Source organism: Cannabis sativa, chromosome 6 (assembly GCF_029168945.1).
Source record: "Cannabis sativa cultivar Pink pepper isolate KNU-18-1 chromosome 6, ASM2916894v1, whole genome shotgun sequence".
In the NCBI taxonomy this organism is placed as follows: domain Eukaryota; kingdom Viridiplantae; phylum Streptophyta; class Magnoliopsida; order Rosales; family Cannabaceae; genus Cannabis; species Cannabis sativa.
The window spans coordinates 25,942,690-25,953,153 of NC_083606.1; positions in this window are offsets into that span (position 1 = coordinate 25,942,690).

Below are 10,464 nucleotides of genomic sequence, written 5' to 3' on the forward strand. Positions count from 1 at the left end.
ATAAATGGTGGAGATCTCATTTCACATAAGCTGAAATATCATTTATACGGGGTTAAGTGTTTTAAGGATTAAATACATTGTAGGGTGTAACGGTAATCTAATCCCTTTACAGTGTAGATCATTCATATAGAGGATCATTGATAAAATTAGGATTATAACAATGGATAACTAATGATGTGTCTATATGGTGGAACATATAGAGCATTCTATATACTGAGAGTGCAATTCTAAGTTCTATGCGTGGATTCAACGAAGAATTAATAAGTTAGTGAATTTTAGTAATAAATTCTTGATCTGCTTATTGGAAGCTCGGTTATATAGACCCATGGTCCCCGCACTAGTTGAGATAATATTGCTTGTAAGACTCATGTAATTGGTTTTGATTAATCAATTATAATTCTCAAATTAGACTATGTCTATTTGTGAATTTTTCACTAAGTAAGGGCGAAATTGTAAAGGAAGAGTTTTAGGGGCATATTTGTTAATTATGATACATTGTATGGTTCAATTAATAAATATGATAAATGAAAATATTATTTAATAATTATTCATAGTTATTAAATAGGTAGAATTGGCATTTAAATGGTTGAATTTGAAAATTGGCGTTTTTGAGAAAATCAGATGCAGAAAAGATAAAACTTCAAAATTGCAAAAAGTGAGGCCCAAATCCACTATGCATGGCCAGCCACTTTTGTAGGGAATTTAAACTGATATTTTCATTATTTTAATGCCAAATAATTCAAACCTAACCCTAGTGGAATGCTATAAATAGATAGTGAAGGCTTCAGGAAAATTACACTTTTGATTCAGAGAAAAACCTGAGCCTTCTCTCTCCCTATCTGGCTGACCACTCCCTCTCTCTTTCTTCCCTCTTAAATTTCGAAATTCTTAGTGTATGAGTAGTGCCCACACACAGCAAGTGATACCTCAACCATAGTGAGAAAGATCGTGAAGAAAGACTTTCAGCAAGAAGGAGTTTCAGCAATAAAGAATCAGAGAAAGAGATCCAGGTTCAGATATTGATAATGCTCTGCTACAGAAAGGAATCAAGGGCTAGATATCTGAACGGAAAGAGTCATATTATTCCGCTGCACCCAATATAAGGTTTCCTAAACTTTATATGTGTTTATTTCATCGTTCTAAAAAGTTCATATTTAGGGTGTTAATCAACATACTTGTGAGTAGATCTAAGATCCTGGTAAAATAATTTCCAACAGTCATAACAATAATAAATCAATATGTGTTTATCCCAAAATACTACTTAACACTCGCGTAAGATAATTTAGGATTTTCTATCAAACCTCGTGGTATAAATACACTAAATAAAACTTATACTTTGGCTAACAAGGTTGCGCATTTTCTGGCGCGTAGTGCTTGTTATTCCCGAGTTCGCATGTTTTCTCATGATAACTCTCCTGAAGAGTTGTTAAACATTGTAATGCCTGATTCACTTTATTAATAAAATGCCATACTTTCATTCAAAAAAAAAAAAAAACTTATACTTTGGCTCTTAAACATGCACCATATCTTAGAGCTCGTCGCAAGCTTCGAAACAGTATATAGAACGTCGAAAATGGACACCTGAGTGAAAATTTATGATAAAAATACGATTTTTGATCTCCTATGAATTTCTAAAAACTATGAAATACGAAAATTTCAATTTTTGCACTCACCGAAACACTACCAAAACTTATCCACATCACTCCAATCTTCACAGGGCACATGTATACCATAAATACTACCATCCTTACGTAAAAGAAATTAAAATCAGACCCTTAAACGGAAAACGCCATTAACGCTCGGACTAAGCTTTAAAAAGTTTCAAACTCAATTTCTAACCCAAAATTACCTTAATTTCAGCAAGAAAACATCGGAACTAGTCCCACGACTACCCGAGAACAATCTTATAAGGTCAGAACCTTCATAACTATTCTAATTCACAAAACACCTATACAAAACCAATTGTTATTAAACTTAAAACGAAATTAAACCTTACCTTAAGCTTCCCCGCTCTGAGAATTCGCTATCCTGCTACTATTGGAACTTAGATCGCTAAGTTTTGGGTTGAAAATAAAACAAAATGGACATAGGGGGAGAAGGTTTTGTCGAAGGGTGAGGAATGAGGGTTTGTTCGCTTACTGTTCTGATAACTGATATATAAATCATATAACATACTTAATATATACTAGGTGAGGCTACACGTGCAATGCATGTGTCTAACTCTTCATGTTCAATTTCATTTATATTTTTGTTAGTTTTTATAAATAATTGTAATAGGAATTTATGTATTTTTTTTTTTGCATCTTATTTATTGTACAAATTATAAATATATATTTTATTATTATATTAGAGATACAAGTGTAATGAATAAATTTCTATGGGCATTATAGACTATTTGAACATTACCTTTTATATTATAACTTATTCTTAATTTTATAATTTTGTAAGATGTCTTTAATAACTACAATATACATGACCATGAAAACACTTAATTGACTAAAAAATTCTTCTAAATACAAAAATATTAAGGAAGTGCATCGGTGCACCAAAGAAGTTTTCTACGATATTACTACTATTAGTTAACCTGTAATCATTTGAAAAAGAATTAAAAAAAAAATTGTATTTCACCACTCCAAAAGGGTGGTTTTGTAGACTCTCTTATCTGTTTTGACATTCAGTAGAGTTTTTTAGTTTATTTTTTTCATAATCGTATATGTTATAGTTATTTATAAAGACCATCTGTAAATTTTTTAGAAAATTATAAATAATTTATAACGTTGAAATTAAATTTCAAACATTTTGTATATATATATTTCTAATGTTTTGAGCATATTAATTTTTGTATATCTATAATTATAATATAATATTTTTAATAAATAAGGCATGAGTTAAAAAAAATTAAATTATTTCACAAAAAAATTAACTTCAGGATATTTTTATTTTAACAAGATTTACTATTTCATAGATGGTTATATCATAAAACTAAATAAGAAATATTTACAACAAAAGTACATAAAATATTAAGTTTGTAGTACTTAAGTACATACCCAAATTGTTCTTTTAGCAATAAAAGTATTTAAATTATAATACTTATAATATTTGTACTAAATTATTTGATTAGCATCAAAGATATTCAAATTTATATGTTTATAAATCTTAAGTAACTAAATTATTTTTAGAATTATTTTATTAATATCTATAAAATAATTACAAAAATACGGATTTGCAGTATTTTTAATATTTTTAAGGACTAATTTTGTTATTTTTTTTATATAAATACGAACAATTATTTTATGGGTTTTTTTTAGCGACATGGCCAGCCAGAGAGTGGACAGCCGGGGCCCAGGCCCTAGGCCCCAGAAATTTGGAGGCCCCGAAAAATTAAAATTTATATTATATACATAAAAATAAAAATATAATATATGTATATATATAACTTTTGGTTTAATAATTTTCATAAAAAGACTTACAACACAATTAGTAGAGGGAATTTATATTGGATGGTAAGTACTGGGTTCAATTCTTGTTTTCTTTACATATTGGGCCTTTTAAAAATTTACAGGCATTGATTAAATTTATTAAAGGTTATGTAGGGTTTCAATGCATTATTTAAAAAGGGGGTTTTTTTTTAAAAAAAAAGTGTACATTATTTAAAAAAGAATAAAAATTATATTTGGTAAACAATTTTTTTAAAAAATTACTCTTGGTGCAATCAAACGGATAAAAATATCTATTATAATACTATTAAATAAATCAAATATTTGTAAAAAATAACAAACAAGAATATTATAACTTAAATGAAAAGTATATTTATTAATTATTATTTATCTTCTTAAATTTATAAAAAATTATAGCATATATTAAAAAAAAAATTAATACTATTGATTTTTTTTTTTTACAAAAGTCTTAAAATATATAATACTTCAAATAAGTTAGGTTATGTGTGAAAAATTATTTATTATATGAAGATAAAAGAGTTAATTATATTGTGTCAAAATTTCAATAATAAATAATATCTCATAGAAAAAAAAATTATTATAATTTTTTGTAAAAAAAAAAGGCCCTATTTCAAATTTCGCCCTAGGCCTGTCAACACCTTGAGACGGCCCTGTGTAGCGATAATTATTTTATGGTTGTTCTCACGTTGTTGCTACAATATACTATGTTCCTGCAACTTGAATATAATGTTATTTTTCGAAAAAAAAAAAGAAATGTAAGTAAAAAAAAAAAAAAACTGAAAAAACATATGGAAAAATGTAAAAAAAAATAAAAAAGTACAATTTTAAGTATTTTGTGTAAAAATTCTATTATTTTTTAGGTGCCCTACATGCGTAGTGTCAAATCTGTTAATAATTTAGGTACTTTAACAATAAAAAAAATAACTTTTGTACTTAAGTGTTACAAACGTAATGATTTAGGTGTTTTTGATTACAAAAAAATAATTTAGATATTTATGTGCTACAAATATAATAATTTTGGTATTTTTGTGTTCAAGTTAATTGTAGCATTTATTTATTAAAAAAAAAAGTTAAATCTATACTACAAAATTGACATTTGATAGAAACAAAGAAAGTTTTATCCTAGAAAAATGAGTTTAATGAAGAAAACCTAAGTTGCTACTTATATAAATATACAAATTAAAAAAGAAATACAAAAGTAGTAGTTAAAATGTTTTAGTTTTGCTTCTTAAAATAATTTTTAGCTCTTTTTATAAAAAAAAACAAAATTATAATTATATTAAAGGTATAATATTCTTCCACATATAATTCTCACACAATTTTATAAATAGTTAGATCATAATCTCTTTGTTTGTATTAAAAAAAAATAAACAAATGAATCAAAAAAAAAAATGTGGAAAAAAGATTTTAATATATTAACTTTTCAAACAAGTAAATTAACTTTATGATCAATATAATTTCACAATATTATAAAAGGTAAAAGTGTCAACAAACTATCATAATATTATAATTTCACATTATTATAATCATCAATTTCTATGAATCATTTCTTTTCCACCACACAAATCAAAATAAATTTAGTGTAGTTTTTGACTTCAACTTATGAGGTAAAAACAAAAGAGGGTAAAGACAAAAGAAATAGACTTGTAATAACATTTAAATTTATGAGGGCAAATTTGTCATAATTAGTGTAGTTTTTGACTACAACTTATGATGGTAAAAACAAAATATATAGGGTAAAGACAAAAGAAATAGACTTGTAATAACATTAAATTTATGAGGCCAAATTTGTCATTAACTATCACACCAATAAACCATATTTACAATAGTAAGATGTATATAAAAAAAGAGAATGTTGTTTTCTTTTAAATTTTCAAGTAAATTTTATAATATAATAATATTAATAAAATTTTTATTATTAATAATTATTTTATCATTTCTTAGCTACTAAGAAATTTCTACTTCTACTTTTAGGGTGCTACATTAAATTCTACATACTCCTAATTACCCAATTACATATATTATCAACTTATCACAATATTCCCATTAATTCTATCAATTAAGCCTGTTATGAAATTTCTCGCCCCGATCGAGTCTCCAAGGTCGCGAAACCTGAAAATATTTTTATTCCACATATAGTTCATATTACATTCACACATGCTATATAAATCTCCGTAATTTAAAAATTACGCTTATTTATCCACTTATAGCAAATTTAAAATTTTATGTTGAATTAGATTAGTAGGATCATAATTCTACTTATTGTTGGGTTTTGTGCCCTAAATAAAACCCATTCAATATAATCAGATTTACTTATTAATAAAGATCAGAAATAACATTTAAGTTGCATGGTTCACATGATTTATTTCATGATTATATATATAATGTATGAATTCTATTTAAGTCCAGAACATATGAATTTGTTAATGATTGTAGTGTTGTCAGCACAGTGGAATATAATCTTAATTATATGTTCGAACGTTAATTCGCTGATTTGTCAGAACACTGGATTTAGACTGACATGGTATAATCAGCGATAGGTATTCTTACACCTTGGAAAAGTGTTATGTCCTTTCCAGGATATTGGCAAAGTTTACCAGTATCGGATGTATGGAGTATACATCGGAAGGGACCGATATTGAACTTTGATTAGATATATTAAAATTTACCTTAATATCTATTCAATTCAATATCACCTGTTGATCCTAGATCAAATGAGCTTAATCCTGATATAGTTAGGTTCGATCTAAAGAGTATTATACATGTTCTTTGATTTGTTAGTTAAGCCTACTTTTGGGTCAGGGTGATACGTACATTTTGGGAACATGATAGTATAATTGAGTGGGAGCGCTAACATAAATATGGAATCTATAACTTTTATTGGAATTTAGAAGTGAAACGATGATATCCTTCGAGCTTGGCTAAATAGAGATAAATGGTGGAGATCTCATTTCACTTCGCTGAAATATCATTTATACGAGCTAAGTGTTTTAAGGATAAAATACATTGAAGGTGTAACAGTAACTTAGTGCCTATTCAATGTAGATCATCTATTAGAGGGTCATTGATCAAATTAGGGTTATAACAATGGATAACTAATGACGTGTCTACATCATGGAACATATAGAGCGTTCTATATGACTGAGAGTGCGATTCCAAGTTCTAAGTGTGGATTCAATAAGGAATTAATAAGTTAGGGAATTTACTTGGTAAATTCCGGTTCGACTTATTGGAAGCTCGGTTATATAGACCCATGGTCCCCATACTAGTTGAGACCATACTGCTTGTAAGACTCAGTTAATTGATTTTGAGTAATCAATTATAATTCTAAAGTTAGACTATGTCTACTTTATGAATTTTCACTAAGCAAGGGCGAAATTGTAAAGAAAAGAGATTCTAGGTTTATTTATTAATTAAGATACTTTATATGTCTAAATTAATAAATATATTAAATGCCAATAATATTTAATAATTATTTTTAAGTTATTAAATAATTAGAATTGGCATTTAAAAGGTTAAATTGGAAAATTGGCATTTTTGAGAAAATGGAAATGAAAAATAACAAAATAGAAAAGTTGCAAAGTGAGCCCCAATTTCCTTATCTGGCCGCCCACTATGCATAGGCTTTTACCATTTTATTTTTTCATTATTTTAATGCCACACAATTCTAACCTAAACCTAGAGGGCATTCTATAATAGAAAGTGTTGGATTCAGGAAACTCATGACTTTGCACATTGTTTCCTTCAGAGAAAAGCCAAGCCGGCCCCCCCTCTCTCTTTTCCTCTCTAAATTTCGAAATTCCTTGAGTGATAGAGTAGTGCCCACACACATCAAGTGGTATCTCAATCATAGTGTGTAAGACTGTGGAGAATCAGCATCTAAGAAGGAGAGAAAGAGATCCAGGTTCAGATCTTGATTATGCTCTGCTACATAAAGGAATCAAGGGCTAGAGATCTGAACGGAAGGAGTCATTATATTCCGCTACACCCAATGTAAGATTTACTAAACTTTATATGTGTTTATTTCATTGTTCTAGAATTTATATTAGGATGTTAATGAAACATACTTGGTAGTAAATCTAGATCCTGGTAAATTATTTCCAACACTTATTACCTGGTTAACTCATAATATAAATATAAACTGTAATTATTAATTATTAAGCTTATTGGGATATTACAATTCTGTTGATGGGCCTACTGTTATGGATGAAGAAGGAATGATTGTTGATGATATTGGGTCCGATAGTAAAGAAAAATAAGTGGACCCAATTTTTTATATTGGACCAAAAGAGTCAACAATTATAGTTCAAAAAAAAATTTTGAATGTGGCAATGGCTCTCTTTTGGGTTGAAAGAATGAACAAAAGGGTGCTGGACTTTTAAAAAACTTGATCCAAGCGGGCCAACAATTTGGGGCTCGCTTATAATTATGAGTTGTCTAAGTTAGAATTGTCATGGACTTGGGATCCCAATGACACTACAATTTCTTAAGGAGATGATTTCTCAAAAGCAGCCAAAATTCGTCTCTCTTTCTGAAACTGCAATAAGGATCGTGTTGAATGGGTGAGGAATGTTTGAAATTCAAAGGTGCTTTTCTGTTGAAGCTCAACGGAGAAGGGGGGGACTGGCTATGCTCTGGAACACTAAAGAGGAGGTTGAGGTAATTAGCTTCTCTACAAATCATATTGATTTAATTACTAGAGTTCCTAGTTTGATTGAGTGGCAGTTAACTGGTGTCTATGGCGAACCTAAACGCTCACTTCGTGCTCATACCTGGGATTTATTTCAAAGCTTGAAGTAGGACTCTTCTTTACCATGGTGTTTGTTGGGTGATTTTAATAACATGGTGTCACAAGCTGATAAGCGTAGTGGTAGACCCTATCCTTCTTTGCTTGTTGAAGGCTTCCAAAAGACTCTCTCGGATTGCAATCTTGTGGATATAGATCTCTATGGGCATCAATTCACCTGGGAACGAGGTCGTGGTACTGATCGATGGGTTAAGGTAAGATTGGACTAAGGCATGGCTTCTGTTGCATGGTGTAATGTCTTTAGTTTAGCAAAATAATTTAATCTTGATTACTCATCTTCTTAGCATAGTGCTTTATTTTTGGATCTTGTTACTCATGTCTCTTTCTCCGGCCAATTTTTTTTTTTCATTTTGAGAATGCGTGGTTGTCTGAACCTATGTATTTTCAACTTGGTAAAGACAGCTAAGAATCCAAGCTAGGAAGTTCTGTTAAATAAAAAGTGGCTTATTGTGGAGAAATTGTAGCTAAGTGGCGGGATATAATTACTGGAGATTTTAAAGGTAGAATCGCTCAATCAAAATCTACATTCTAAAGGCTTAGAAAGCTAAGGGATGCTCACTCGTGTTCACTATTTTTGGAGGAAAAAAAGAAGCTGGCCAATATCTTCCATCAAAAGGAGGTGTATTAGAGACAAAGATCAAAGTAACTGTGGCTTAAAGATGGTGATCAAAACAGTAAGTATTTTCATGCTTCTGCAACAGCTAGAAGAAAGAAAAATTCCATTCAAAAGCTTCAAGATGATCAAGGGAACTCGACCAATTGGAATAATGGCTTGAATCAGCTTCTTTCGTTGATTGGCATGAGATTGTTGATTGGATCACACCCTCTATTACTCAATCTCAGAACAGTGCCTTATTGGAACCGATTTCTATGGAAGAAGTTAAGGGAGCTTTATTTGGTATGCATCCTGACAAAGCTCCTGGACCTAATGGTATGACCCTTGCTTTTTACCAAATATTCTAGTCCGTTGTTGGAACAGATATTGTTTTTGTGGTTCAAGATTTTTTAATCTCCACCTTCATTCCCAAGGGGCTCAATGATACTAATCATGTTCTCAGGAAAAGAAATCCTTCTGTTATGGGAGATCTCAGACCTATTCCTCTCTACAACATTCTTTATAAGATTATCTTCAAGGTGTTAGCTAATAGATTGAAGGGCCTTCTTGACCATGTTATCTCCCCCTTCCAAAATGCTTTCATTCTTGGGAAATTGATCTCAAATAATGTTTTGGTGTCTTTTGAAGTTTTACATAATTTGAAAAGGAATAATAAAGGGGGAAAAGGTTTTATGGCCCTTAAATTAGACATGATCAAAGCGTATGATAGAATCGAGTGGGACTTAGCTATGCTTTAAGGATGGGATTCCATCATATTGGGTTGTTTTAATCATAAGCAGTGTGTCTTCTGTCAATTATAATGTTGTTCATAGATGATAGAGGATCGGTCCAATCATTCCTTTGCGTGACATTAGACAAGGTGATCCGTTGTCCCCTTATTTGTTCATCTTGTGTGCTGAAGGCCTTTTGTCTCTTATTCGGAGTTTTGAGCAAAGAAAGTGGATTTATGGCTGTAAGATTGCCCGTGGTGTCCCCTCAGTCTCCCATATTCCTTTCGTAGACGATAGCTATCTTTATTGACAAGCCTCGGAGGATGAAGCTTCTTGTGTGATGTCTCTTCTGCATAAATTTGAAACTGCCTCAGGTCAAGAGATGAATTTTGAAAAATCTTTGATATTTTTTTAGTAATAATATTGAGGCTTCCTTGGTTAGAGAATTATGTCAATTATAGGTATGGTCCAAGCTCATGAGCATAGCAAGTACTTGTGTCTTCTGAGACTATGGGTCAAAATAAGATTGTTGTTTTGGGCTTCCTTAAAGAAAAGGTGAGGAAAAGAGTGGAAGGTTGGGATGGAAAATGCTCTCTCGAGCAGGAAAATAAATTCTTATTAAATTTGTGGCTCAAGCGCTCCCAAATTACGACATGAGTGTGTTCCTTTTACCTATCAAATGATGTCATGAAATGGAAAAAAAAAATTATCGAAGTATTTGTAAAGTTCTTCTTATAGACAGGGGAGTGGCATTATTTTGGAAAGTAGGGATAGGATTGTGGCTCATAAACATGCTGGAGGGATGGGTTTTCGTAACTTAAATGATCACAACCTTACTATGTTGGGAAAGCAAGCATGGAGACTCTTGACTAA